Source organism: Hydra viridissima, unplaced genomic scaffold (genome assembly GCF_058129835.1).
Source record: "Hydra viridissima isolate aposymbiotic clone 2 unplaced genomic scaffold, HvirCarnegie_v1 scaffold_14, whole genome shotgun sequence".
Lineage (NCBI taxonomy): Eukaryota > Metazoa > Cnidaria > Hydrozoa > Anthoathecata > Hydridae > Hydra > Hydra viridissima.
In genome coordinates, this window is record NW_028324313.1 from 55,562 (window position 1) to 61,257 (window position 5,696).

The window sequence follows — 5,696 nt, forward strand, 5'->3', positions numbered from 1 at the left end:
GAACCACCCCAGGATAACATAGTCATTTCCACAATCCAAAAGATACCTTGCCATGTTAACTAAGCCCCTACATACATGAGAAATAGATTTAGAAGTATCTTTTGAAAGCTGCTTAACACGTTTAGGGCATGACTTTTTCATTCTTTCAATCATATCTGCTACATCCAATAAGAATAACAGACTTTTATCTGTGTGTAATCTTATAACTGCACGGTCCTCATCTTTATAACGAATATCTGCTCCAACACCTTTCACATTACAAAATTTCCAAAACTTCACAAATATAGAAATAAACTTGATGGTGTCAATAACATCATTCTTTTTAATGGATGGATGATTTTTTAATGCTGCAATTGTTTCATTACAGAAAACTCGCAAACAAGTACTAACTTTCTGCCTCTCAATTGGTTTTGGTGAGATGGAAATATCATTCAATTTGCTAAGCTTGAAAAGATTGCCAGACTCTAACTCATAAAGATTCTTTAAATCAGCCCATTTTGCTATATGTTTATTACCATCAAACTCAAAAACTAATCCTCCGTTTTCTTCAGTTAACCAATTATTACGAACACACTTCATAACATGAACAAAATCAAATAACAAAAATGTGTGCTCGTCATCTCTGCACCAAGTTTTTCCTTCAATCTTATTCATCATTTTGAAAAATCTTTGATTTACTCTATTTCCATCAGCAATAACCGATAACAATTTTGCATTGGGTTGATTGTTAATCATTTCAATAATTGGTTTGCATTGATTTAAAAGAAAATCAGAATCTAAGCAACTGATTGGAATCATTTTTATAAGAAACTTTGGTCCACCAAATAAATATTTTACCATTATAGCCAACACAGTTTTGGCAAGGACACCGGGTTGATCAGCAGAATACCCAAACATTGTACCTCCATGATAAGTTAATATAGATTTGATATAAACTTCATCAACCAACAATACACATTTACGCTGTGTATCTTCAATACTCATCAAAACATTTTTTAAAAATTCCATACTATCTTGTGATCCAACTTTTGAAGTGATTCTTGTCAAAGTTCTAATACTTGGTAATTTATAGTCATTGGAAATACGACTGTACAGTGACCTGGATGTTGCAAAATATTCAAATGCTCTAGTAATTATATCAGCAGAGTAAGTAAATTCACCAATTTTCTTTTGAGACATACACTCCATATGTTCGAGTAATATTTTTTTTTTGTGGCAAATATCTTCGTTTTTTAAGTATCAAATAATCTCATCGAAGACAGACCAATACTTACAATAAGATGATGACTTACTTGATAGAAGAATAGGAATACTGCAAGATGATCCAAGGTGAAACGAAGTCAATGTTAAATCCCTATTAATAATAACCAAAAACTTTGCAATACCACATATAAATTCTTTTGACTGAACGTAAACATCATCATTATTATCATTAATGTTGTATACAATAAGATCATTATTCTGCAAAAGTCTCTCCTTGATGTTATCAAATCGAAAAAGATCATATTCTCTAAAACTATCTAGTTCATCTGATGTTGTATTTCTTATAGTGAATGATGAAAGTTTTGTTGGTCTGGGTTTAGAAGGAGGTAAACTAAGACAGCTTGATGGTATGTTAGGAAAGACAGTCGGTGGTTCTGTAGGACGCTCTTTTGCACGATATGATGTAAATGATTTGCAATCTACAGGCCAGTGAAAACGACACACAACAGTGTACTTGTTAACAACCAGATTTTTCCTAGGAATAGCTTTTATCCATTTGTCTTTTTCGTATTCATCGCTAGGAAATCGAAACTACAAAAGTGGACACCTTTGTAGTTGATGACGCATAACCACTAATACAAAGTGGTGCACAACATTTTCGAGGCATATTTGATAATTCTTTATTGATAAATATATTGAAATATATTGCACTTCTCATTAACATTTATCTAAAAGTGCGAAGTTTTCAATTAAAAAACGTAAGTTAGATTAGAAAACGGTACAAAGTCGCTAAAAATTTGTGTTTACGCCAATCGCTGTAGAGTATTACTACCGTAAAACAAAAATAATTAAATATCGTGGAAATCCAGCCATATTCAATCGGCCTCCAGTCAAAAAAAGTTTCGGCGCGTTGTCAAAGCCTGTATTTCTAGATAGCCATGGCTTGTAGCTATCTTTTGGTAATAATAAAATATTATTTAAGTGCTTGCACTATATATTATTATGCCTTTACAAAAATATTGTTTTAAATATTTCATTTTTATGCAATTTTTTTAAACAATGCACTTTTTGTTTAGGTATTCACCTGGATACACCTGAAATTTTTTTTTTTTTTATGGAATGGCTCATGATTATAGATTGTCAAACCTTTTTTTTTTTTTTTTTGCACATTTTAAGCATTTTTTTTGTGTAATAGAGGAAATGCGTCACTTACATCAGTAGAAACCAGGTAAAGAAACCAGGGGTCACTACTATAAAACTAATTCCGATCGGAATTAAAAAAATCATTAACTCGATAAGTTTTTTCGGATTCGACAAAATTGGCGTAAACCCAATAATCTCAAATTTCCTCCACTATTAACATTTTTTTTCGTGTCGTTAAAACTTTCCGACGAAAATATTAGCGAATTCATAAAAAACGAAAACATATTATCTAGTTAATCCATTGTTTTTATACATTTTGTTTTGTTTATATTATGGACAGTTGTGAAAACTTTCAAATGCCACAAGAAAAAAAAATTTCAAAAAAGAAATGTAAGTATACCCAATATCCTTATCTTAAATATACATTATACTTATTTCCAATTACGAATCTTTCTGTGAAATTACCACAGTCCTACGTTCATATGTTTTAGGAGTTTTAAGACGTTCTTTTCAATTTACAAGGCCAGCTAATCAATGCTTTATTAAAAGATTAAAACCATTAAATAGTTATAAGTAATTTTTTCACTGTAATTTTCCTATGTTATAGACATACCACAAGGGTAATAATTATTTGTCATAGAACTTCTTATTAAAAAAAAGTTTTTCCAAGGCATAACAAAGACAGGCTTACAGCCACAATTGAATAGAAATTTTAAAGTAGTGAAACTATTATGTCATGTTAAATAATTTTCATCACATTACATCAAAGTTATTCTTTATTGTTATTGTTACCTGTTTGTGTTGACCCTATACATAATACTATTCTCATACTTAGTTCATTATATTCAATGTGCTTTAATGTTTTTTATCCAAGGGGACAGAAAAAAGACGCCTACATTGCTCGAGTGTCATTGAGTTTGTCACAAAAATTTGGCAGACTGGATTAAACAATTCAAAGATGTTTTAATGAGAAGATTTGATGAAAAGTCACAGATGGCTCAAAAACACCAAAGGTTACCAATCTTGAAAAAAGCTTGGGCATCTGAGGCTATCTATTCTTTAGCAGCTGCAAATGGACTTTCCATTCCAAACATCTACTACCTAAGACAGGTAATAATTTCTTAGATTTCCAAAAGCATTCTAAACCTAGTTTAAATTTAGATTACCAAGTTTTATTCGCATTAGATGTTAGTTTAGTTGTTAGAAGCAGGATCCATTTTGACCAGACAAAATGTATTGGTCCTAAATGCAACTTATTATAAGCCCTTAAAAGGAAGCCTTCGCCACTTCTACTGCACTATAAATAACAATAAATACCTTTAAAAAGCATCTAAAAAAGTATCCTGAAAGTTGTTCTAGCAAACTAAAATTGAACAATTCAATTCCATTTATTTAAAATTTTTTTTAGGAGATATTAAAGTAATAATCAAGCTTGCTCTGACCAATGGAAAACTTTACTTGTTGTCTCCTGAAAAGTTTAATTCTCTTTTTAATTATTTAGTGAAAGTCAGTGGTTATCACATCCTTGATAATTTTACTTTATAAAAAGTATTGCTTTAGCATCACCTGTCTATGTTGACCCTTAGATGCCATTTACACATTTTGTAAGTTAGAAAATTTGTGTCATTTTTACTAAAATAAAAGTTGCCAGGCATCTGTTTTAGTTACCTGACAATACTTTAATATAGTAAAAGTGACCTATTGCCCTAGGTGTAAATGGTTTCTAACGGTGCAAGATACTGCAATAATGCAATATCATAGTATAGGATGTAATCAATAGGGTATATCATACTTGAGCCAAAAATTAATTTTTCAGAATTTTGACTAGCACGCTTGGATTCCTATGTATTTGGGTACGGGGAATTCAAATATAATAATATTTTTGCAAAATATTGATGTCTAGCTATCGGGAAACTGGTTTTAAAATTAGCTTTTTTTAAAAAAAAATAGTCTTTTACAACTAAAGCTTAATTTTTAAATGTTTTTAGTCAATTAATAATAAAAATTAAAATAATATTAGGTAAAAAATAAACCATTTGTTATAAAACACAAAATTATCATTTAGCTTCCAGGATTCTTGAGCCAGAATGCACGGCTAGGGCTTCCGCCCCCCCCTCCCTTCTATCAATATTAGATAGTTTTATTATGATTATAAGATCAAGATATATTATAATTAGTATATATATATTGTTTAAATCAAGTCTTTTCTTGATTTAAACAAAGGCATTAGTTCACGATTTCGCAATTGAGTTCTTATAAAATCATCTCTTTTATCCCAACCACAGACTGACTGAGCTGCTTCTGTGACTAATTTGACTGCTCTCTCGCAACTTTGGGTATGTATTGAGTATAGAGGTAGCTGCAGGGGAGAATCTATCAATGCATTGAGTTGGACTAACGACATATTTGCAGTGAAACTTGGTTCAGTGATGACCTTTTTTTCCCAGTCGATAAGTTCTTTGATGTCACAAGCATCAAGGTTTATTGTTTGCGGAACTTTAAATGGTCTAACATCTGTTGAGCCAAGTTCACTTCCGGCCCTAACTGCCAATATTATGTCGACGGCAAATAACCTTTGTTCTGAGTTATCAGAACAGAGAAGTGAGACAAGTATCTAGTTATCAGAACAGAGAAGTGAGACAAGTATCTCAGGATGAGCCCACCATGATTCACTTTTGAAATAAAGTTTACATGCTTCTTTAATCCTATCATCTTGCTTCTGCCAAAGTTGAAACAGTTTTAAAAGATGACAAGAACCATATTTAATGACATGCTTAACTTTAATCTCAAAGAACATTGGAAAATAAACCTGAGTCACCCAAGTTGCAAGCAGTCTTAAGATCTCTGCATTATCAGGTTCAAGATCATGTTTACTCATATAGAGAAGCAGGCATCTCATGCCACAAGTAAGCCATCGACTGTGAGACAATATACCACATTTAAGAGCTGCTACTTCAGGATCGAGCTTTCCTTTCAATATTGCATTTAAATACTTCCATGCGACTAAACTGTCAGTGCTCATTTGCTATAAGAAATCTTCACTTATAGTAACAAGAGGCTCCAGAAGCGGAATTGGCATAAATTTAGTAATTCTTTCAAGATTTTCTACTTTGGAAAGCAGTTTACCTACTGCTCCACTCCAACCTTTATCTGAAGAAGTTGGTCCATCAAGTTTTTCTATTATATGACGGAATGGAAGCTCATTAATGTGAAGCCAGCAAAAAGATCTAAAACGTTTTCGATTGAGAAGTTCTTCCACAAAATGAAGCATTCCACCTTTCCATCCAGGCATTTCATTTGTAGTATCACTGCCAATTAGTTGGAGATTAAGATCTTTACCTCTTTCCATT